General features: G+C 46.8%; 1 long non-coding RNA gene across 3 annotated transcripts in view; it reads right to left on the bottom strand.

The window, feature by feature from the left end:
• Nucleotides 1-24,710, bottom strand: part of LOC134735208 (uncharacterized) — a 107,252-nt gene that overhangs the window by 11,558 nt on the left and 70,984 nt on the right. Inside the window, exons 1-2 of one of the 3 annotated variants that reach the window (XR_010118045.1) lie at nucleotides 18,500-18,589; nucleotides 7,996-8,110 (exon numbers count right to left, since the gene is read on the bottom strand). This is a non-coding gene — a long non-coding RNA (uncharacterized lncRNA). Of the gene's footprint in view, nucleotides 1-7,995; nucleotides 8,805-18,499; nucleotides 18,590-24,710 lie in introns of those variants that run through there. The other 2 variants (XR_010118043.1, XR_010118044.1) reach the window with 2 other exon arrangements.

Genomic DNA, 24,710 nt, shown 5'->3' with positions numbered 1-24,710 from the left:
CTGTCTCTAAAAAAAAAAAAAAAGAAAGCAAGCACATCCTCTATGAGCTATTCAGAAAATCCCGTTTCTAAATATATTCCCTGGAGAAATTCTGTCATACACATACGCAGGATGTATATTGCGTCATTATTTGCAACTGGCCAAATATTGAAAACAATCCAAATGATCATTTATAGGGGAATGAATTAATAACATACGATATGTTTATATGATGGGATATTATACAGCAGTTTAAGAGAAATTAACTAGATCTATACATATCCACATGTATAGTTTCAAGTTATATAATGTTTGGTAGATAGAAAAAAGATTCAGAATGATATGAAAAGCATATCACTCATATACATTTTAAAATGTAAAAACAGCATGTGTTATTTGTAGATACATATGAATGGATGGAAATATTTTTAAAATATAAGGATTTACCTCAAACTCATAATAATGGTTCCCTCTTGGAGAAAGGGTATAGAACCAGGGATGGCCATTAGAAGGGACTTTAGCTATATCTGTAATGTGTAATTTCCTTAAAAGAAAAAAAAACAAACAGCAAGCATATGTGACAAAAATATTAACTTTGTTAAATATATCAGTCAAGGTCCAGTCAGGAGATAGAAACCACACAGAAAAAAAGTAATATAAAAAGCAATTAACTGAAAAAATTAACTAATAAAAGGTGGTTACCAACTAAGAGGGGAAAAGGTAACTTTAAAGAAAGGTAGCAGACATCGGGGGCAGTTACTACCTCTAGGGCTCAGGAAGCACACCCAAGGAACCATGGCACTTGGGAGAAACCCCCAACCCATGCCTGGGAGTCAGACCTTAGAGAGAGTGGGGCTGTGGACTATGTGGAGAGGTTCACCGAGGTGCTTCAAGCCAAAGCTGGGCCACAGCTGACAGGCCAGGGCTGGCAAGCAGAAAGCCAGCCACAGGGGTGCCAGTGTAAATTGCCAGAGGGTAAGCACCACTGGGCCTCCCATACGCTGCCAGCAGCTGTGTCCCGGGAGCAGGAATTGAACTCAGGAACCAGGAAGAGAAGCCCATTCTCCTGCTGTGCCTCGTGATGTTCCTCTAGAGCCCTCTATCCACAAAACCAGTGTGTGTGGAGGAGAAGTGTTTACAGGGTCCAGCTGCAGTAACATGAAGCAGGCAAATGATCGCAGGTTTGGTGCCAAGAGGCAATACATCGATTACCGGCACATTAATGATAAATGGTAAGAATATACGTGTTGCTTGTATTATTGTTTATTTCTTTAGAGCTCAAGACTCTCAAAATAAAATGTTAAATGATTACAAGTTAAAGAATATTTTTTAAAAATATTCTTACTGGTTAAAAAGTTAACCAGTAATGGAATAAAAACTTCTTCCAGGCTGGGCATGGTGGCTCACACCTGTAATCCCAACATTTTAAGAGTCCGAGGCGGGTGGAACACTTGAGGTCAGGAGTTCAAGGCCAGCCCAGCCAACATGGTGAAACCTTGTCTCTACTAGAAATACAAAAATTAACCAAGCGTGGTGGTGCACGCCTGTACTCCCAGCTACTTGGGAGGCTGAGGCAGAAGAATCACTTGAACCTGGGAGGCAGAGGTTGCAGTGAGCCAAGATTGTTATCACTGCACTCTTGCCTGGGCGACAGAGCAAGACTCTGTCTCAAAAACAAAACAAAACAAAAAACTTCTTCCAAAACACTAGAGAAGAAAGGTAGAAGGGACAGCAAAGATTAGAAGATCAGAATCATTGAAAGCAAGATTAAAAGTCAACCAGGAGGTAAAACTAAGGGTCGTTTGTTTCTGCCAAAGGAATTCTTTCCCTCTGTCTATCAATAAGGCAAAACCAGTTAAATGCAGAAAAAAATGTAAATGGACAAAACCTACATATTAAAAAAACAAAGACTTAAAGATTGAGACAAAAAACTAAAGTCAAATCTTGTGATATTTGTAAGAGACACCCCTAAAACAGTGACAGAAAAAATTTATCCTAGTAGGATGAATCTCTCCATGACAAGTCTATCTTCTTTGGTGCCCTTTCTTTCTTCCCTTCTCCACCTATCGGAACCCTTCTAATAGATAGATGTATTTGTACATGCCTGGAACCTCTCTTGAAGAATAAGCAAGAAGCTGATAACATTGGTTGACTCCAGGGAGGTGAACTGGGTGACTGACTGGAGGATAGAGGTGGGAGGGAGATTTCACCTTTTGAATTGTGAGTTATGTATGTGTATTACTTTTTTTTTTAAAGAACAAGCCAAACAAACTAAAAATGAAACCAAACTGTATGATCCTTAAGTGAAAGCCATCCCCTTTCCTCAAAAAATTAAAAATAGAATTATCATGTGCTGCAGCAATTCTGCTTCTGGGTATATGCTCAAAAGAATTGAAAGCAGAATCTTGAAAAGATACTTGTGGCAGGGCGCGGTGGCTCATGCCGGTAATCCCAGCACTTTGGGAGGCCGACGGGGGCAGATAACTTAAGGCCAGGAGTTAGAGACCAGCCTGGCCAACATGGTAAAACTCCATCTCTACTCAAAACACAAAAATTAGCCATGCATGGTGGCAGGCACCTGTAGTCCCAGCTACTCGGGAGGCTGAGGCAGGAGAATGGCTTGAATCTGGGAGGTGGAGTTTGCAGTGAGTTGAGATCGCGCCACTGCACTCCAGCCTGGGTGACAGAACAAAGCTCCATCTTGAAAAAAAAGAAGAAAAAGAAAAGATGTTTGTACAGCCATGTTCACGGCAGCATTAGTCACAATAGCTAAAACGGGGAAGCAATGCAGGTATGTATCAAAAGACGAATGGATAAGCAAAATGTGGTAGGTGCATATGATGGAATACTATTCAGCCTGAAAAAGGAAGGAAATCCTGACACATGCTACAACATGGATGAGGCTTGAGGATAGTGAAGTAACTCTGTCCCAAAAGGACAAATACTGTATGATTCCATTCATATGAGGTACTTAGAGTAGTCAAATTCATAGGGACAGAAAGTAGAATGAGTTGCCAGGGCCTGCGAGGAGGGTGGGGAATGGGGAGTTGTTTAATGGGTGCAGTTTGGGAAGACGAAAAGAGTTCTGTGGGTGGATGATAATGATGGTTTTACCTAATATGAATTTACTTAGTACCACTGAATTATAAGCTTAAAAATGGTTAAGATGGTAAATTTTATGTTATGTGCAATTTTGCCACAACAAAAAAATTGAAAAAGAGGCCAGGAGTGGTGGCTCACACCTGCAATCCCAGCACTTTGGGAGGCTGAGGCAGGCAGATCACTTGAGGTCAGGAGTTTGAGATCAGCCTGGCCAACATGATGAAACGCCATCTCTACTAAAAATAAAAAATTAGCCAGGCATGGTGGTGGGCGCCTGTAATCCTAGCTACTTGGGAGGTTGAGGCAGGAGAATCACTTGAGCTGGGAGGTGGAGGTTGCAGTGAGCCAGATCATACCACTGCACTCCAGCCTTGGTGACAGAGTGAGGCTCCGTCTCAAAGCAAGAAAAAAAAAAAAAAGGAAAGAAAGAGGCATAGTTGCCACCTTCCAAGAGGACCCCTTCCCACACATCTCCCTCTTCTCTGACCCTGTGTTGCTCTTAGGAAAGTTCAGCCCGTCTCTAGGCATGTTAGTTTCCTGGCAAAACCACAGACTCAGATCCTTGAGGACAGGCCTCTTTTATTCTTTTTTTTTTAAACAAACAAACAAACAAACAATCAAACAAACAAACAAAAAACTATCCCTCCATACTCCTGGACAGCAAAGTATTTAATGAATGCTTGATGGAATTGGCATATTTAGCTTCCTAGGCTAAATCTACCCTTGGAAAGCATACTTTCTGGGGTTCTGGAAATAGGAACACTGCCAACTTGACCACTGTGCTGTGGTGGAAAGAGCTCAGGCTTTGGAGTCAGCTGACTGGGATTGAAATGCCAGCTCAGCCACGGTGGCTTCCGGCAAATAAGTACACCACCCCGGCCTCAGTTTTCTTCACCAAATAATGGGATAATAATGTGTGCATAAATACAATGTGGTTCTTCAGAAGGATGGGTTTGGTGAAAAATACACATAATGCAGACCATTCTTATCTGTTTTCTACATGGAGAGAGCTTGTGGATCGAGTGCTTATTCCTCTCCTGACTGTGCCTTTTCCTATCTCTATGTCAGGAGACAGACAGAACTCTGCTGAGGGAACAAAATGCTTTTTTGTTTGTTTTTCCTTTTTATAACTTTTGTCTTTTGAGGTCATTGTAAACTCACATGCAGTTGTAAGAAGTAATAGAGAGAGATCCCATATACCCTTCATCCAGTTTCCCCCAGTGGTAACATCTTGCATAGCTAAAGTACAACGGCACAAGCCAGAGATTGACATGGGTACAACCCATTGACCGTATTCAGGTTTCACCAGTTTTACATTCACATGTGTTTGTGCGTATGTGTTGAGTTCTATGCAGTTTTATCCCACGTGCAGATGTGCAGATCCTCAGGCTACCCTTTTATAGCCACAGGTCTTAGTTCTGTTTAAGGGCTCCTGTTTCAGAAGGATATTTATCCTACATGCATCATTGAGGTTTCCTTCAAAGACTCCAATCTTCACAGCTCCACGACTGCCTTTATCTTTCTTTTTCTTCCACATCTTAAAGCTTCCTTAGAGAGTTGGAACAGGCCGGGAGTGGTGGCTCGTGCCTGTAATCCCAGGACGTTGGAAGGCCAGGGTAGGAGGATCACTTGAGCCCAGGAGTTTAAAATCAGCCTGGGCAAAATAGTGAGACCCCACCTCTTAGAAAAAAGAGAGAGAGAGAGAGTTGGAACAAGTAACGGGTGCATCAGAGAATTCCCAACTCGTCTTCATTAAAATGTGTCCTACATCCCCTGGAGCCCCCTAGACTTGAGAAGGGCCCCTATTCCAGTAGAGGCCTTTGGGTGGCAGGCCACCCATATGTCTTCGGACATGCACTAAACTTGCCCCCTCCCGTTTCACCGTGACCCAGTGGCACTGAAGAGAAGCCATCATTCCTGTTAACTTATTTGAGGGCCAGTAGGCTCCTGAGAGCTGGATTTACCACCTGATTAGTGGGTGAGGTCCTGCCTTCCAGCCTGGGCCAGTGTGGGCTCAGTGTTCCCACCTTGGTGAGCTCCAAACCTCCTGAATTACCTTTCTCTCCCTTCGCGGGGGTCTTCCTTGGAGCTGCAAGTTCCAATTCTGGGTCTTTTCATCCTTATAAGGCAATACAGTCCTTGGGTGCTTGGGGGTGTGCCAAAGGAGCAGCTGGCGAGGTCAGGGACCCAGAACTCTCAACATGTTCCCATCAGTTGGACTTGTGCTCATTGAAAAGTGAAAAGTGGATCCTATCAAAGGTGCCCCTTTCTTTGTTCCCTGGGATCCACTTTTCAGATATGTGCTTTGTGGCCTCAATGATACTGGTGATCTAATCTCTCTGGGCCTCAGTCTTCCCATCTGTGAAATGGAACCAATAGGCCCTCCCAGGGCTCTCATTGATGCTTCAGTGAGATAACGGCTGCAGCAGGCCCAGAGCGTTGAAGGCAAGTGCTCAGTGAAAAGAGCTGTCAGATGCCATCCTATTTGTCATGCTTCTCCTCTCCCCAGTCACCCGCCGTACGTGTCACTCCACAGGGCTGGGTATGCCACCCTCATCCTCCCATATCTTTGTCTAGATTAATTGTCCTAAGAATTGAGTCTCATCTCGAGGGTGGGAGGAGAAACCAAAACAGGTGATGTGTAATCAGGGACTTAACGTGACTCAACTGTACCCTGGCTGCATCCCCTGTTTCCCAGGCTTAAGCCGCTTCCAATTATACAAGATTAACTTGCTTGCTAGGACTCCCAGAGAAACCTGAGGTCCCAGTCTCTGTCTCTCTCTCTGTCTCTCTCTCTCTCTCTCTCTCCTCTTTCTCTCTCTTCTTCACGGCCCAGGACAGAATAACTCAGAGCTTCCCTTGAGAGGGTGCTCAGCACACACAGCGAGAGGCAGAGCTCAGATCTTGCTTCTTTTCTTCCTTGGCCTCTCACACCCCTGCCGCCAACCCATGAAATCCTGCACCCTGGGGCGTCCCTGGGGGGGCAGTGGCCCATCTTTCTTTGCAGGGAGGCAGGATTGGCAGGATTTGGCTAATAAGAACCAGCTGTGTTGTTGGTGGGTTTTATTCTGCCCCTCCCTTGCCCTTGCTCTGATAGCTGTGAGAAACTGATGACAACCTGTTTGACCTCTGATCTCCGAACTTGACCCGCTGCTAATACCTCCAGCTGCTGATTGCTGGCTGAGCCCTTTGTCTCCGGTTGTTTGGGAGCCAAGACAGACAAATGATTTCTATTTGTCCTTTGGTGCCGCGGACAGAGCTGATCGATAGGAACCGCGAATGATGTCAAGGATTTGTCACCATGGCTTATGAATGACAAAAACGCTCCTCGACTCCCCCCTCTACCTTTTCCCCCTCCCCAGAGAAACACCTTTTGGGGGAAAAAGAATGAAAGCCAGAGAAGGCATATTGATTTTTTTTTTTTTTTTTGCTTTCTTAAATAGCAGCTCGAGCCACAAAAGAGAGAAAGACAACACTTTTCTGTGCTAAAATGCAGCAAAAAGCTTCCCAGAGAACGAGACTAGTGATTAGATCAGCTATTGCATTTAAGTACCACAGCCCGCCTCACAGCACAACTGCTCAATTTCGTCTGCTGAACGCTGTACCATTTCTCCCCCATTTCTGATCATTCCAGACACAAGGGAGGCTCCCGGCAAGAAGGCACTTTGCTCTCTCTCACTTCTTCATCTGCCGTCAGCTTGGTGACCATCTCTCTCCCTTTTTCTCCTTCAATCTCCTTCTTTTTCCCTGGTTGGGCATGGGTTGGACACCCTGGTGTGTGAGTCTGAGCTGTTTCCAGCCTTTAGCTAGAGCTTATCACAGCCTTTGAATTTGGATGCTTATTTGGAAAAGAAAAGACAGAAAGTGGAGATGTGATCTCAATGGCAGGGGACACACAGCTTGGGAAAGCCCCTCTCAGTCTCCCACACAGGGGTGGGGGCAAGTTTCAGAGGGAGGCTGGGGAGGCAGCCCATTCCTCTGGAAAGGTGGAAAGCCCCAAAGCAGGGAGGGCAGCAGGGCGCCCCCTCCTCCCACTTCAACATCTGATGCCTTCAGTGAGAGCCTCTCTGTGCTGGCACGGGACCACAGGGAGAGAGAGATCTGTCTGCTCATCCTTGGGGAGCTCACCCTCTAGGACAGATGAGCAAACCATGGCAGGGCAGCCAGATGGATGCATGCTGGGGCAGAGGGGAGCAGGGAGTGGGGAAACCTGATGTGGCAGCAAGGGTTTGTGGGTGGGGGTTGGGATCACTAGAGGAGGGGACACCCTTATTGAGCTCGGACAAATAAGCAGCAGTAGAAAGAGGGCCACTGCATTCCGGGCTGTAGAGACCAAGGACCTCATCCAGCCTGTGGTGTGGACTCTAGGCTATGCCTTTTCAGAGTCCCCAGAGTGAGCAGCCATTGCATGAATGACTCAGAGACTCCATTTTCTCATCTGTGAAATGGATATGGCAATGACATCCCCCTCATAAGGTTGCCAAGAGTATTACATGGGATAATCCACGCAAAGTGTTGATACTGTCTTGCTATACATGTGGCTGTTCCTGTTTTTATTCTTTTTAGCAGTTAATATTTGAAGACTTGCTTCCAATCTGGAGATTCCTCAGTCAGGCTGACTAAATGAGGGTGGAGAGAGACAGCTCCTACTTCCCACACACCCTAAGTAGAACCACGACCTGGGTGTAGCGGGGAAGCCAAATAAATGGGGCTCTGGCAGGACGAGGCCGCTGACCAAGGTCAGAGCATGGCTCTGGAGAAGACCAGAATGACCTCTCTCCTCAAGCACAGGCTCTGGGCATAAACAGCAGAGAATGCCTGCTCCCAGATGAGGCTTAGACAGAGTAACTACAAGGGTGCAAGGCTATGTAGGACTCAGTACTGATTGCTTGGACGATTGCAGTAGCCACCTACCTGGCCTTGGGTCTCTCCCATCCGCTGTCTACACCACCATCAGGTTGACAGTCCCACCTCAAACCTGGTCATGACACTTCTCTGTTTGGATCCCTCCAGTGGCTCCTCATTCTCTCTAGGATAAAGCAAAAACGTCTAATATCAGCATTCAAGGCCACCCTGTAGTCACCTGTTTTGCATCACGCTAACCACAAGAATCATACATCCTGTGTGGCTCTACTACCTGGCCTTTGCTCAAGCTAGTTCCTCTACCTGAAACGCCTCCTTCGCCTCCATTTTAGTAGGAATTCTCCTTTCTTTCTCCATTTCTTCCCACAGCACACTGTTCTTCCATTCTAGTACTTACAGCCCTTGATCAGAACGATTCTGTTCACTTCTGTCTCCTGCCTAGATTGAGGACTCTGAAGGCCACGAACCATGCTGTGCAGAGGCCATCACACCAGATAACTGTGTACTGAACAGAATATTTGGAAAGTGCTTGAATCTTAGAGAAAACTTAGGAAGTGGTGAGGGGTGGTGGCATGGGAGCAGGAGGTGCTGCGCTTTAACAAAAGACAATGGTAGGCAAAGTATTTACTTTTCAGATTGATAAATGTGAGGTGATTAAAGTCAGGGTGTTTGCCATTGGTGACTCACTAATAGCTGCTCAATTAAAATGTTTGCCGGGTCCGGTGGCTCACGCCACTCAACACTTTTTTGGGAGGCTGAGATGGGAGGATTGTTTGAGCCCACGAATTCAAGACCAGCCTGGGCAACATAGTGAGACTCCATCTCAACAAAAAAATTTAAAAATTAGCCAGCCTTGGTGGTGCACGCCTATGGTCCCAGCTACTCAGGAGGCTGAGGTGCAAGGATGGCTTGAGCCTGAGAGGTCAAGGCTGCTGTGAGCTGAGATCGTGCCACTGCACTCCAGCCTGAGTGACAGGGCAAGACTCTGTCTCAAAAATTTTTTTTTGTAACACTGAAAATACAACATACTTATTATGGAATAGTCAAGCAATATGGAAAAGTAGGTCAAGTTCAGTGGTTCATGCCTGTAATCTAGCACTTTGAGAGGCTGAGGCCAGAGGATCACTTGAGGCCAGGAGTTCAAGACCAGCCTGGACAACATAGTGAGACCCTGGTCTCTAGAAAAAATAAAATAAATGTTAGCTGGGTGTGATGGCATGCACCTGTAGTCCTAGCTACTTGGGTGGCTGAGGTTAGAGGATCACTTGAGCCCTGAGTTTGAGGCTACAGTGAGCTATAATTGGTTATGCCACTGTACTCAAGCCTGGTCAACAGAGTAAGACTGTCAAGCAAGCAAGCAAGCAAGCAAGCAAGCAAGCAAGCAAGAAAGAAAGAAAGAAAGAAGGAAAAAAAGAGAAAGAAAGAGAGAGAAAGAAAGAAAGAAAAAAGAAAGAGAAAGAAAGAATTAAAAAATTTTTTAAATGAAAAAAGTATAAAAAGGTAGCAAAATCCTCTTAAAATCCTCTTGTATTGATTAGAACTATTTCTTCTACCCGTGGTAGAAAACAGCTCAAACTAGCTTAAGTATAAGGGGATTATTGGCTCTTGGGACAAAGGAGCGTGGTCAGGCTCAAATGATGCCCTCTGGATCTGCTCTCTCTCTCACACTGTCTCGCTCTCACTCTCTGGCATCCCTTGGCTCTCCTCCATGCTGGCTTTATAGGCAGGCTTCCCCTTCATGATTCCAGGGCAGCTACAGCTATTCCAAATCTCACATCTCTAAGCTTTGGGTCCAGCAGGGAAAAAAGACTGTCTATGACAGATTGTCTTTTCTGTAGAAGGCCACATGATATCTCCATCTTACATGCTCTTCTGCAATGTGACCTTGTAACTTCCCCATGAAGAGGTGGGGTCTAATTCCTCTCCTCTTGGATCCAAGCTGGCATGAGTGACTCATTTGCAACCAAGAGAATGTGGCAAAGTGGTGCTGACATGGTTTCTGAGGCTAAGTCAGAAGCCTTGCCCCTTTTGCCTTGGCCTCTTAAAATACCCTCCAGAGTCTTCCCTCTTAAAGATGCCACCCCTGGGAACCGGATGCCAAGCTGTTAGAAGTCCAAGCTACATTCAGCCCACGTGTAGGTGCTCCAGTCGACAGCTCCAGCTAAGCCCAGCCTTCCAGTGACTCCAGGTCTGAAGAGCTCTCCAGCTGATTCCTGGTCAAGTCATCTGTAGCTGGAAGTTGTAACTTCCCAGCTGAGGCCCTGGATATCATGGGGCAGAGATAAGGCATTTCCAGTTGTGCCTTCTCCAAATTCCTGACAACAGAACTGGTTATAAAATGGTTGTTGTTTTACACCATGTACTTTTTAGACACCTTTGCTATGCAACACAGTCTTTCTCAGGATCTCTAGAATAATCCATGCTGATGTCCCCTGGTCAATCCCCCTGAGCCTATCCAAGAGCACAGTCAGTCATCCTAATCCCAGGGCAAGTCAGCTCCGTCAGAATGAGAACTGGGACCACGGGGCACACCCAGATGGCCACTGGGCACTGGTTACCTATAGAAGGCACAAACCACAGAATCCACTTCCTACCACCTAGAAATTTTGGAGACTACTCTTCCAGACTCCTTCCTGGGAGTACCCACTTAGGTATACAATTCAACACAAATGAAGCATACTCTACATGATCTTTTGTAACCTTTTTAAAATTTAATGGATTATGGGGCTCTGTTGACGTCAATGGATACATACATCTTTTTTGTTTGTTTTTTTGAGACAGGGTCTTGCTCTATTGCCCAGGCTGGAGTGCAGTGGTGCAATCATAGCTCACTGCAGCCTCAAACTCCTGGGCTCAAACGATCTTCCCACCTTAGCCTCCTGAGGAGCTGGGACTCCAGGCATGTACCACTACGCCTGGCTAATTTTTCTATTTTTATTTTTTGCAGATACAGGGTCTCACTATATTGCCCAAGCTGGTCTTGAACTCCTGGCCTCAAATGATCCTCCTGCTTCAGCTTCCCAAAGCTCTGGGATTACAGGTGTTAGCCACTATGCCCCAGGCATCATTTTTAATGGCTGCATATGATTTCATTATATGAGTGAAGCATAATTGATTCAACCAGTTCTCTATGTATGGGTTATTAAGTCATTTCCATTTTTTCCTATTATAAATAGTACTGAGATAAACATCATTGCACATATACCCTTGGGCACATCTTTCCGTGTTTCCTTAGGATAAATTCCAAGAAGTTGAATTGTAGATTCTAAGGTTATACACATTTTCCAGGCTTGCCAAGGGTTTCCAAATTGCCTTCCAGAAATGTCTTTCTTTCCTTCCTTTCCTTTCCCTTCTTTCTTTCTTTTCCTTCTTCGTTTCTTCCTTCCTTCCATCCTTCCTTTCTTCTTTCTCTTTCTTTGTTTTTCTTTCCTTTCTTTCTTCTTTCTCTTTCTTTCTTGCTCTTTCTTTCTTCTTTCTTTCTTTTCTTCTTTCTTTTTTCTTTCCTTTTCTTTCTTTCTTCTTCCCTCCCTCTCTTCCTTCCTTCCTTCTTTCTTCGCTCCCTCCCTCCCTCCCTTCCTTCCTTCCTTCCTTCCTTCCTTCCTCCCCTCCTCTCTTTCTTTCTTTTTGAGACAGGGTCTCACTCTGTTGCTCAGGCTGGAATACAGTGGTGTAATCATGGCTCACTGAAGCCTCAGCCTCCTGGGCTAAAGTGATCCTCTCACAACAGCCTCCTGAGTAGCTGGAATTACAGGCATATATTAGCATGCCTAGTTAATTTTTAAATGTTTTGTAGAGATGGGGTCTCACTGTGTTGCCCAGGCTGGTCTCAAACTCCTGGGCTCAAATGATCCTCCCACCTCTGCCTCCTAAAGTGTTGGGATTACAGGCATGATTCACTGTGCCCGGCCCAGAAGTGTACTTCTTTACACTGCTGTTGTCCCACCATCAAAGCACAAGACTGGCCATTTCTCCTCATCCTCGGTAACATGAAATATTTGCCAATGGGAAAAGTGAACAAATGATTCCTCATTGCCGCTTTAATTTGAATTTATTTGATTACTAGTGAAGTCAAGTACCTTCTCATATCTATTTCTTCTTTTGTAATATTGCCTGTTCATGTCCTTTGACCAATGTTGTTGTTGCAGTGTTCATATATTTTATTGCTGATTCATAAAAACTTTTTGCATATTAGAATGTTAACTTTTGTTGCTCATATGTCTTAGAAACATTTGTTTGTCCTATAAGTTTGTATGGGGGAGGCACTTCTTTTTTTTTTTGAGATGACATTTTGCTCTGTTGCCCAGGCTAGAGTGCAGTGGCACGATCTCGGCTCACTACAACCTCCACCTCCCAGGTTCAAGCGATTCTCTTGCCTCAGCCTCCTGAGTAGCTGGGACTATAGGCATGCGCCACCACACCCAGCTAATTTTTGTATTTTTAGTAGAGACAGTGTTTCACCATGTTGCCCAGGCTGGTCTTGAACTCCTGACCTCATGATCCACCCGCCTTGGCCTCCCAAAGTGCTGGGATTACAGGCATGAGCTACCACGCCCAGCCCAGCACTCTTAAACTAATAAGCAAAGCCCTCAAACAAGACAGAATCTAAGCCTTCAAAAGCAGTTGGCACCTGGCAAGAGACTTAAACCATTCTTGTCAGAGGCATCAGCCGCCTAGAGAAGAATCCAGGGTGGGGGAACTGGAAAGGCCAACAGAATTGACCTTCCTGAGAAGAGGCTCCAATATGTACACCAGAAGGAGGCAGATGTCCCAGGAAGCTCAATGCCAAAGCAGCAGACAAAAGTCAGAACTGGGGAGGAGTGAGGCAGAGGAAACCAGGAGGCCAGGGACTCTGCCCTTGTCCAAGACAGCCCCAGGCTCCATCCCAGTGCAAGGCAGCTCTCTCTGGTTGGCTCCTGCTTTAGGGGCCCTGTGGGAGCAGGGGTACCCTTGGGAGCAGTGCTAGAAGTAGGAGGCCCTTAGGGTCCCCCAAGCTTGGAGAGGCATTGCTAAGCAGCCAGAGGGATATAAAGATGATTTAGCCCTGGGATCATGGAGGGAGTCAGGCCATGGCAAAGGAAACAATGGAACTGAGTATTCAATCTGAAGGGCAAGGCAAGGAGCCTGTAGCTGACATTCTGCCCAAACCCTCCTTGCTGCTGGGCATGTTAGCCATAATGGCTCTCAGCTGCCCCCATCTCTGGAGAATTGCACTGGCTGAATGGGAGCTGCCTACCCTGAAAGGTTACACATTCCTGGGAAGCCCATAACCAATGACTGATTGACATGAGGGGAGGAGAGTGCAAAAGGCTGGCCCCCTTGCCTCAAGGAGGGACCAACTCTCTGGTGCAGCTGATGCTCCAGAGTGCCCCGTGATATCACGCTGAACCTGGCTGAGGGTGCATCCTCGCTCATCTCTGCCCTTGCCTAATTCTGCTTCTTTCATACCCTTTCTCCTGGGACCACACCCCTGATGAATCACATGTGCCCTAATCCTTGTCTCAGACTATGCTTCTAGGGACCCTGTCCTATGATGGAGCCCAAGCTGCAAGTTCAGGAGCAGGATGGGATGAGATGAAAGGAGAGGGGCAGAGAGGGTGACTCGGAGCCAGAGCTGGGCTATTTGAATGGGGACTGGGGCTCTCCTTGTTGGGGTGGGAGGGATATTGTTGTTGATTGCCCAGCACTCACTGCCCCGTCTACTAAAAACTGAAGCCCAAATTCCTTTTGGGAAACTACTCCTTCTCCATTCCCTAGGTGATCTGGTGGGATTATACCACCCACAGCTCCAGGGATGGGCTCTGGGTTTATTCAATCTTCACGTCCTCCACCCTCTCCTCCAGTCATAGTGAGAGCTCCAGAGCATATAAACCAATCACAGCCAGTGAAATGCTGGGGCTTCTGGGAAGGGAAATTCCCTCTTTTCCACTGGAGTAGGCGAGTACGTATCTTAGTGTGGCACAGCTATTTCTGCCAGTCACAGAGCTGAAGAATAGAGATAAACATAAGCAACTGAGCTGAGAGATGGATTCTGGTGATGTCATTTGGGCCCTGTATCAAACTTTACCCAAAGCCAGACTTACCCCAGAACTATTCCATTATGAGAATCAATAAACCCTCCCTGCTTTCTGAAGCTGAGGAAGGTTTTCTGTCACTTGCAACCAAAAGTCCTAATAGACATGTATGGTGTGCACTGAATGGTTCTTGCAGGGATCTAAAGGAACCCAGAAAGCCCATGCAAGTTAAAGCCAGGAGAGTGACCCCTAGTCTGTCTTTCTTCACTCCTATTCCAGGCAGCCTGCTCCCTCCCCAGGGCCATGTTGATTAGGGAAAATTGGCCGGAGTGAGGCCAAGTCAGGACAAGCCCAACACTGTTGTCATCATTCAGCATCCGCGGCCAATTCCTTCCACAGTGGGCCTTCAGATTCTTTCTGCAGAACTGCCTCCCCCAGGCAGTTCATTGCTTCTTCTCCCCTCTCTGGAATGGAGCAAAGGGAGTCTATTCTAGATGAGGAAGAACGAGGCTGTTTCCAATGCCACATCAACGGGGTGGTGAGGGAGCTTTCTTTGTTGAGTGTTTCCGCTTCAGACTAGGAGGCAGGGAGGTAAGTGGGTATGGGAGAAAGACCATGTGCTTTGGAGCTGGATAAACTTGGGCTCTGGTCCTGGTGCTTCCAGCTGTGTGGCCTGTTTGACTTCTCTGTGCTTCAGGTTATCCATCTGTAAAGCATGGAGAAGCATGTCACCCTTACAGGAGCTCTAGAGCACAGAGCTGATGAAGCAGCTGACTAGGTCCGGGCCAGGCCTCCCCGAGGTGTACCATCAGGGGTCGGGAGAGGGAATGCAGATCCCTAGACCCGAGAGAGGCAAGGATAAGTTCAGTTCCTGGGATTCGCAGTGGGAATGCCTGGAATTTGGCCAAGAGATAAGACAAATTGGGGCCCAGTGCACCCTCTCCCCAAGCCAGTGCAGGGTCCGGGGCTCATGGCACCTGCAGTGGGAGTTTAATGGCACCCTCTGGGGATGGGAAAGTGGTCCAGGCAGGCTAGGCACTACTCTTTGCCCTCCTTCTTGATCAAACCAGTCTCCCAGTCACCTCTGATCCCAGCAGCTATAGTATCAAGTCAGAAGGAACAAGGCCCCAGGGCTGGAGGCACGGCAAAGTCTTCCCTCCACCCCATACCTAGAGGGAGAGCCCAAAGTGGCCAGGACCTCAGCTGGAAGAAGGGGCCCAGTACAGCCTCCCTGAGTAGTTTCTGCTGCCCTGGGTGGAGTAGGTGGACGCTTTCAAGCAGATCTCCTGAAAAACATAAGAGAAGGCCCTCAAAGGACAGTCCCAAGGGAGAGGGGGAGGATGTGGAGGAAGCAGGAAACTAGTGTTTACTGAGCATCTAGTAAGCACCAGGCCTGGAGCTTCAAGTCTACAATCTTAACTAATGCTCATGGCAAGCTGGGGAATAGAGATTATTCCCCTTTTGCATATGGGGAAACTGAGTCCCTTTGTCCTGAAGTATCTTGCCTGAGACCAGCTGAGGGGTGCCAAGGCCAGGATCCCAGAATCGGTGGGTTAGGCTCCCCGGAGCTCCTGCTTTCCCAAGTGGCACAGCGGCACCTCCATGGTGGCCCTTGGAGGAAGCACACTGCCCTTCCTGGAGGAACCCCCTGCAGCCTTCTGAAAGCCAACGCCTGATGTGACATCTGGAATTGGCCTGGAGCCAACTGGACTGAACCCAAGAGACAGCCCTGGCTCAGCTGCTGCAGGAGAGGAAGAGGGGAGGATCCATGGGAAGTCAGGAAAGGCCCTCAACCGCGGTAACCTCCCTCAACTTCAGCACCAGCGCCTCTACTCCCTGGAGAGCTGGGCCTTGTGAGGGACTGGGTAGGGGAGCTGGCCTGTGAGGAGATGGAGGTGTGCCTCCTTCCAGGGACCACTTTCTAGGGATCTCCCTCTGAATTCCTGAGTCAGTCAGGTTGAATGGAAAGAGAGCACAGAGATGGAGTCACACAGATCTGGGTTGACCCTCAGTCCCACCATTTTCCATCTGTGTCCACAGGCCCACCACACAAACCTCTCTGGGCCTCAGATTCTTCAGATGAAAAATGGGAATGATGCCTACCTCCTGGCATCCTTGTGAGGACTGAATGAGGAGAAGCACATGGAGATGCCGAGTACCCTGCCTGGAACAGAGCGGCTGCTCAATAAATGTTAGTTCTTCACGGAGCCAGCCATGGTGGCTCACTTCTGTAACCTCAGTGCTTTGGGAGGCAAAGGCAGGTGGACCGCTTGAGGCCAGGAGTTTGAGAACAGCCTGGGCAACATAGCAAGACCTCTGTCTCTACAAAAAAAATGTTTTAATTAGCCAGCTATGGTGGTACATGCCTGTAGTCCCAGCTACTCAAGAGGCTGAGGCAGGAGGATTGCTTGAGCCCAGGAATTAGAGGCTGCAGTGAGCTGTGATTGCACCACTGTACTTCAGCCTGGGTGACAGGTGAGACCTAGTTTCAAAAAAATAAAATAAGAAATAAATGTTGGTTCTCACTCTCCATCTGAAATTCTCATGACAATGAAATCTCATCTAGCCCATTTACGTAACTAAATTATAAATAATATCTAACATTTATTGAATACATACTATGTGCCAGACATTGCTCTGAATGTTTTAATCTGTTACTTCATTTAATCCTCAAAGAGTCCCATGAGGCAAATATTATCCCTGTTTGACAGATGAGGAAACTGAGGCACAGATGTTAAAGCAACTTGCCCAAAGTCACACGGCTAATGAGCCGTGGAGTCAGGATTTGAATTCAGCTCAGCTTGGCTCTGGATTCTGGACTGAGAGCATGCCCCCTCCTGCCTTCCCTCTTCCCATGCCCACTGCATGCTCCTAAGCCCCTTCCATGAGTAAGTGCCATGCTGGGGGGCAGGGGGAACTAAATGAGATACTCAAGGAGTTCCTGGTCTAGGGCAGGAGATAAAAGGCACAGAAACGCAAGGTAAGAAGGGGGCAAATGTCACAAGAGGAAAACTGAGTTGCAAGTTGAGACGAAGGAGGGATCAATGTCAGAGACCAACAGGGTGTGAGGTAGGCATCCCAGGCAAGGGCAATCTTCTCCCCCCACCCCTGAGATGGAGTTGCACTCTTGTTGCCCAGGCTGCAGTGCAATGGCACGATCTCGGCTCACTGAAATCTCCGTCTCCCGGGTTCAAGTGATTCTCCTGCCTCAGCTTCCTGAGTAGCTGGGATTACAGGTGCATGCCACCATGCCTAGCTAATTATCTTATTATTAGTAGAGACAGGGTTTTGCCATGTTGGGCAGGCTGGTCTCGAACTCCTGACCTCAGGTGATCTGCCCACCTTGGCCTCCCAAAGTGCTGGGATTACAGGCGTGAGCCACCATGCCCAGCGGCAATATTTCATTTTTTAAAATAGAGATAAGGTCTTGCTCTGTTTCTCAGGCTGGTCTCAAACTCCTGGCCTCATGTGATCCTCCCACCTCAGCCTTCAAAATGCTGGGATTACAGGCACAAGCCACTGTACCTGACCATCCCAGGCAAAGGGAACAGCAAGAACAATGGAGTCGAGGTGGGAAACGTCTTTGAGGTATGGGTGCTTAAAGGGGAGTTTTGTGGTCAGATTTAGGAGGGTAAGTTGGGGACAAATAGTGAGCGCCTGCTTGGGAGTTTAGGCTGTGTACCAGCGGGGAGAGGATTGAAGGCTTCTCTGAAGATAAGTGACACCAAAATATTTGTGCCATATAAACACAGCTCTGCCAGCAGTGAGAAGCTGGCATGGGACTGGATGAAGTTAGGTACAGAGGCAGTTTGGGAGGCAGTTGTAATGGTTTGGTTGAGCACTGATGGGGGTCTGCACTAAGGTGGAGACCATGGATGAGATACTCCATATCTCTCTCCCTGGGGGAGCTGTGGCTAAGAAAGGTCATTTTTATCTGGACAGCAGCTGGTGCCTCCTAGCTCCCACTGGTCAGCTCAGTCTTGGCCACCTGTTCCCACCACCCAGTGATGTGGGCGGCAAGGATCATTAACACAAGCCGTGGACTCACCCTCCCTCCCAAAACATCTGGCCAGATAGATGTCCCTCCTCTACTTCCATCCCCCACTCAAGGGTAGGAAGAAATGGCTTTCAGACCAGCTGAGCATTTCCCTCCCTACAGAAAGGCCAGAGAAACACACCTACCACCATCATTATATTAATACTGCCCACTAGAACCACATACATGTACCTCAGCCATGTGGCGTCACAGAAGAAGTGCTGGACTAGGAGTTAGGAGGTCTAGGTATGGATCTCAACATGGCTGCCCATGAGCTCTGTGACCCTCAGCAACCTATTTATGCGTTCTGAGCCTTGATTTTCCCATCTGTGGCATGGGGATAAAGTGCCTGCCTTCCAGGATTGCTTTGTGGACTGAAAGAGTATACATGAACATCTTCTGCAAACCTCTGGAGTGCCATTTAAATGTTGAATTTTGTGTATATTCGTTCATCCCACCAATCTCTGTTGGGCTCTGACTCTTTATAGGTGCCAGAGTGTGAACACACCTTTGTACTGCCACATTCATGGTCCATTCCAACCTTGTTGCCTTCCTGTGATGAGGAATAACTTTGCTTGAAACACAAGCTGTCTTCACATCCGGTGTATGACAAATGGGAAAATGGCTTAAATTAAAGGAGGAAAGATTTGATCAGGACTAACTTCCCAATGCAGGAGGCTAGTTGGTTCCTGGAAATCTTCCCAGAAGAAGAGAATCAATTAAGTATTTTGCCCAAAGTAGACACCAAATCAATTGTTGAGTGGAATTGACTCTGTCATATCATTTGCCAGGAGACAAGAAAGTTGATCCAATGACTTAGGACCCACTTTTCTGTCTGACTTTCCATGCACCATATATACATGCTTGCATGTTTGGTGCAGCGGAAAGAGGCTTAGGCTGACACTTAGCAGACCTGCCTCAAACCAGCTGTGTGACCTTGGAAAGATCTCATGCCCTCTTTGAGTCTCTATTGTCTCTCCTGAATGCCAACCAGAATAAGAAATACATCGAACCTCCTAGGATAGTGGTAGTGTCTGCCCTTGACATTCCACCACAAGTGTTTGCTAAATGAATGAATGAATGATGAGTGAATGAATGAATGGCACTCAGGAAGGTACATGATTCATGAAAGATCCTCTTTCTTCTCCTAGGCTGAGTGTGCCAACCTGGCAGATGTGGGCATTTGGTTGCCTGTTTCCAGGTTCCTTAACAGTTCAGGCTTCTGTGATCTGCCTCTGTGCTGGAGGAGGGCAGCTGGGGGATTTGGGATTTACATCTTCACGCCCAGCAGCTCAGGCTGCCCTCCCGTTTCAGGGCATGGACAGCAGGTATGTGCTTCTGTTCCCACGGGGCTGCCTGGCTTAGCCCGATGCTGCCTTTGCTGGGAGAGTAGCCTGGGCTGCAGCCCTGCACTGACCTGCTCTTAACCTCCAGGAAAGTTACACAAATTCCTCCACGCTCCACTGAGAGCTGGGTTGCACAAGGTGGGGGCATGAACAATGCTTCCCCTTGTGCCCTCCGCCTATTCCACTTCAGCACACATGGAGGAGGAACACAGGAGGCAAGCTGGTGGGGGCACCCAGCTCCGGTTTCAACCATGCATGGAAATTGGATATTCCTCCCTGGCTGGAGCTCTCTGGGCCATGAAGTGGGGCTGGAGCTCAAGTCTCAAGAGAAACCCACTCTTTCCTCCCTGTGGTTTTCCCTCCAAGACCAGTCCTGTGCCTCAGTCTGTGCAGATCTGTGCAACTCCTTAGCACTGCTTATCCTTTCGGTAAACACACCCCAGTTCTGAGATGTACTGCATGAAGATGGTAGGAAGGAAAGGGTCTACCCTGGGAACTAGGAAGCCTATGTCTGGTTCTGCTGTGGCCCAGTAAGATACCAAGAATTGGACTAGCCAGGGGCTGAAAATACAGGATGTGGAGCCAGGCTACCTTGGACCAGGTATCTACTACTTTGACACTCCATTTCCTCATCTACTATGATGGCACCTATCTACCTATCTACCTGGGTTTGTTGTGGGGAATAAATGAGTTCTTATGCACAACATGCTTGCTTAGAGCAGAGTTCAACAAATGCCAGCTGTATGGTTTGCTCTCCACACAGGTTTAGTGGGAATTAAAGGCATGTGCAGTCTTTCCTCAACTTCCAAGGGGAAAGCAAATTGTTCAAATTGTCTAAAACAGAATAGAACTACTTGAAGTACACGAAACTAGCTGTCAAAATTGTGAACCATAATCACAGTTTTGATTGCTTTCTGACAGTGTAAAAATTGCAAATTTTTCATCAGGCAAGAAAAGAAAAACAAAGAATAACTACAGTCAACCCCATTCCCCCTCCCATTTGTGTTCTCCGTGCCCATCTGAATTAGTTTGCTCATGTTGACACATGCACAGCTTTGTATCATTTGAGACACACGTTTCTTATTCTTCCTCAGTCATTTCATATTTAGGCTATAGTTGTAGAGTGGTTGGTTTCTTTCCAGGCAACCGCCATTGTTTGAAAACAATGTCAAAACAAAAGTCTCTCTTCTTCTCCCTGACAACTTGTCACAGCTATGCCTCTGGACAGCTTCTGCCCCTGTGCCCCTCTCTGTCAGTGACCTGTCTTCTGCCCCATGACCCCCTCTCCTCTTCCTTGATTCAGAATTCCTGGAAGAGAACAAACAGGAATCATCAAGGTCCCAGAGAGAGAAAAATAATGACTTGGAGTGTGGGAAGTTTCAGGACCATGGACAACAGCACACACGCCCTCAACTTCTTGTTTCCCCGACCCCCAAACATTTCGTTTATGTTATGACAATACCTCTCTGAAACTTGTTTGCCTCTTCTATAAAAAGGGCATGGTGAGGGCTGGGCACGGCGGCTCACGCTTGTAATCCCAGCACTTTGGGAGGCCGAGGTGGGTGGATCACTTGAGGTCAGGAGTTTGAGACCAGCCTGGCCAACACGGTGAAACCCCATCTCTACTAAAAAAAAAATACAAAAGAAGAGGGGACAGGGGAGGTAACTGGGAGCGTTGGAGGTGGACAAGGTCATCTCTAAGACTTCCTACAGCTCTGTGACCCTAGGGATCTTTCTTTGGCTTTATGCTTGCCTTCCCTTACCTTTCTCCCTTTCTCCCTCCCTTCCTCTCTTCCTTCTTTCCTTCTTTTATCTTTTTTTAAAATAGGGACCTTCCATGCATTTTAATGGGCTGATAGCCATCACCCAGGGAGAATGGTGAGAGACAGAGCTTCTTGTGAGAGGAACAGCAAGCTGGCCCTCAGAAACCCTCAAAACTCGACATTGAGGAGTCACTTGATTTTCCCCTTGTGTTCATTATGGCAAAAGGCTGTGCTGTTGTAAGAAAGGGTCCACTGGCAGAAAGAACAGAAAGGTTTACTTTGTTCTCATGTAACAGGGTGGGTATGAGGGCTGCTCCACCCCACACAACCAAACAAGAGCCTGGCTCCCTCCATGAGCTTTCCCCTATTACCCCTTGCTGATGCTCTGGTCTACATGGTCACACTGGGTCACAGGCCTGCCCACGTCATGTCTTCAGAAAGAATCAAAAGTGGGAGGAGCATATGAGTTGTGTTTTAAGAGCCAGGCCTGGAAGTTGCAACACATCACTTCTGCTCCCATTCCATTGGTGAGGACTTTGTAATGTGGCCACCCCGAGCCACAAAGTGGCTGGAACATTTATTTCTTTATTTAATTTTGACTTTTAGGTTCGGGGGTACATGTGCAGGTTTGTTATCTAGGTAAATTGCATGCCATGCGAGTTTGGTGTACAGATTATTTCATCGCTCAGGTAATAAGCATAGTACCTGATGGAGAGTTTTTCAATCCTTTCCCTCCTCCCAACCTCCACCCTCCAGCAGGCCCCGGTGTTTGTTGTTCCCTTCTTTATGTTCATATCTATGCAATGTTTAGCTCCCTCTTATGAGTGAGAACATGCAGTATTTGGTTTTCTGCTCCTGCATTAGTTCACTTAGGATAATGGCCTTTAGCTCTATCCATGTTGCTGCAAAGGACATGATCTCTTTCTTTTTTATGGCTGAGTAGTATTCCATGGTGTATATGTACCAGGCTGGAGTGCAGTGGTGTGATCTTGGCTCACGGCAACCTCTGCCTCCTGGGCTCAAGCAATTCTCATGCCTCAGCCTCCCGAGTAGCTGGAACTACAGGCATCTGCCACCATATCCCGCTAATTTTTCTGTATTTTTAGTAGAGATGGGGTTTTGCCATGTTGGTCAGGCTGGTCTCGAACTCCTGACCTCAAGTGATCTGCCCCCCTCGGCCTCCAAAGTGCTGGGATTACAGGTGAGCCACTGTGTCTGGTCTACATTTTCTTTATCCAGTCTACTGTTGATGGTTGTTTAGGTTGATTCCATGTCTTTGCTATTGTGAATAGTGCTGGAATAAACATATGTGTGCATGTGTCTTTGTGATAGAATGATTTATTTTCCTTTGGGTGTATACTTAATAATGAGATTGCTGGGTTGAATGGTAATTCTGTTTTAACTTCTTTGAGAAATTGCTAAACTGCTTTCCACAATGGCCAAACTAAATTTATATTCCCACCAGCTGTGTGTAAGTGTTTCCTTTTCTCCACAGCCTCGCCAGCATCTCTTACTTTTTGACTTTTAATAATAGCTATCTGACTGGTGTGAGATGGTATTTCATTGTGGTATAGATTTGCATTTCTCTAATGACTAGTGATGTTGAGTAGTTTTTTGTATGCTTGTTGGCTATGTGTATGTCTTCTTTTGAAAAGTGTCTGTTCCTGTCTGGGGCTGGGAAATCTAGTTCCTAGCTGGGCAGCCTCTTGCTGGGCTATGACTTCACTACTTGGGTTCAGCATTCCACCACAAACATTATCCTCCATTTAATGGATGAGGTAGAGACGTGGAAGTGGGAAATTTTGCTCAGGGAAAGAGAATTTATTGAGTCAGATACCATGCTAAGTACTTTCCTGTACACTTAAAACACCCTGGGGTCTCATTGCCCAGATGCCCAATCTCATCCAGTTACTTCCCAGCCTTTGCTTGTGCTGTGTCTTCTGCCTGGAATGCCTTTGTCTTTGGATGAGTTGGTCCCACCTTTTCCTCAAGCTCAAGAACTACCTCCTTGATCATAGAATTTTAGAGCCAGAAAGAGCCTCAAAAACATTTAGGTCAGTTGGGTGCCATGACTCATGCTTGTAATCCCAGCACTTTGGGAGGCAGAGGCAGGAGGAATGCTTAAGGCCAGGAGTTCAAGACCAGCCTGGGCAACATAGCAAGACCCTGTCTCTATATAACAAACAAAAAACACATTTAGGTCAATGATTCATTTTGTAAGTGAAGAAACTGAGGCCCAGAGGGAAAAATACTTGCCCAAGGCCACATAGTACGGCATCTATATATTAATAGCTGCATGGCCCATAGCTAGGGCTCAGGACTTCAGATCTGGTGCTCCTTTCAGCCCTAAGAAACCACTGCCTGCCCCACAGGTCTCTGCTCTGCCTTCGTGCCTTTTGCTCTGTGACTTTGGACACATCTCTCAGCCCCTCTAACCTCCAGATTCTTAAGCTATGAAATGAAGAGCTTGGATCAGATTATCCCTAGGGGTCCATCAGAACATAGACCCAGTTCCTTCCTAGACTTTCAAATCTTGGCCCCTCTCAACGATGCTGAGACATCACCCAGAAAAAATGGTGCAGACCCATGTTCACTTCCTCCTGTGGGCAAGTTCACAGTTGAATCAACAAAAGGCCTCCTTTTTTCTCACCCCCCTGGGAAGCAGGCATGGGGCTGAGCACCTTACATGCTGTATCTTGTTTCATCACAAAGATCTCCCTGGAAAGTGGGTATTATTATCCCCCATTTTTTTTAGATGAAGAAACTGAGGCTGTAAAAGGTTAATGACTCTTTGGAACAAACAGATGAGCCTTGATCCTGGGATCCCCAAAGTGGGGAGGTAGGACAAGTAGGGGAGGATGCAGGGAGACTTGGCTTGATGCAATAAAGAACTTCCTGCTGGAACTTCCTCCAGAGAGACAGGCTGTCTTGGAAAGGGGTGATTTCCTGGTCACTGGAGGTGCGCACACACTGGGTGAAAGATCAAAGGATTTTAGCACCAAGGTAGAGGTAAGGGTGAGGGAGTGGACTAGATCAGTGATTCCCAAAGTTTCTTTCAGGTGCTACGTTGACCAGCATTCAGTAAGATTGCTTACACGGAAAAAAAGTTACTCCTTGAATTATTTTTCAAGCTTTCTGATTTTGACTAGGAGAAGGTCTTGGTTTGAGGCTGGTACAGCTTGCATACCTTTCTGCCACTTGTTAGTTCTTTTTCTAACAACAGACATTAAGCCTCAGGCTCAGAGCTCAGAAGCAGGTGGCAGGACTCAGCTAGGATGGAGTAACACTGGGCTTTTTTTTTTTTTTTTTTTTTTTTTTTTTTTTGTCAGAGCAGAAGAACTTGAAACATTGGGCGCCTTATTTTTAAATTTTTATGGTTACCTTCTGCTTTCCCCATTACCGTTGTGATATGAAGTTTCATTTTAACGTGAATACAGTATATTTTAAGAGAATGAACAGACAAGCCACAGACTGGCAGAAAGTACTTGCAAAACACTTATCTGCTAAAGGGATTGTTTCCAAAATGTACAATGAACAACTCTTAAAACTCAACAATAAGAAAACAAACAACCCAATTAAAAAGTGGGCAAAAGATTTGAACAGTTACCTC

The sequence above is a fragment of the Symphalangus syndactylus genome, chromosome 20 (genome assembly GCF_028878055.3).
Source record: "Symphalangus syndactylus isolate Jambi chromosome 20, NHGRI_mSymSyn1-v2.1_pri, whole genome shotgun sequence".
Lineage (NCBI taxonomy): Eukaryota > Metazoa > Chordata > Mammalia > Primates > Hylobatidae > Symphalangus > Symphalangus syndactylus.
Note: the sequence above shows the minus strand (reverse complement) of the source record. Positions and strands in the feature narration are given on the sequence as shown.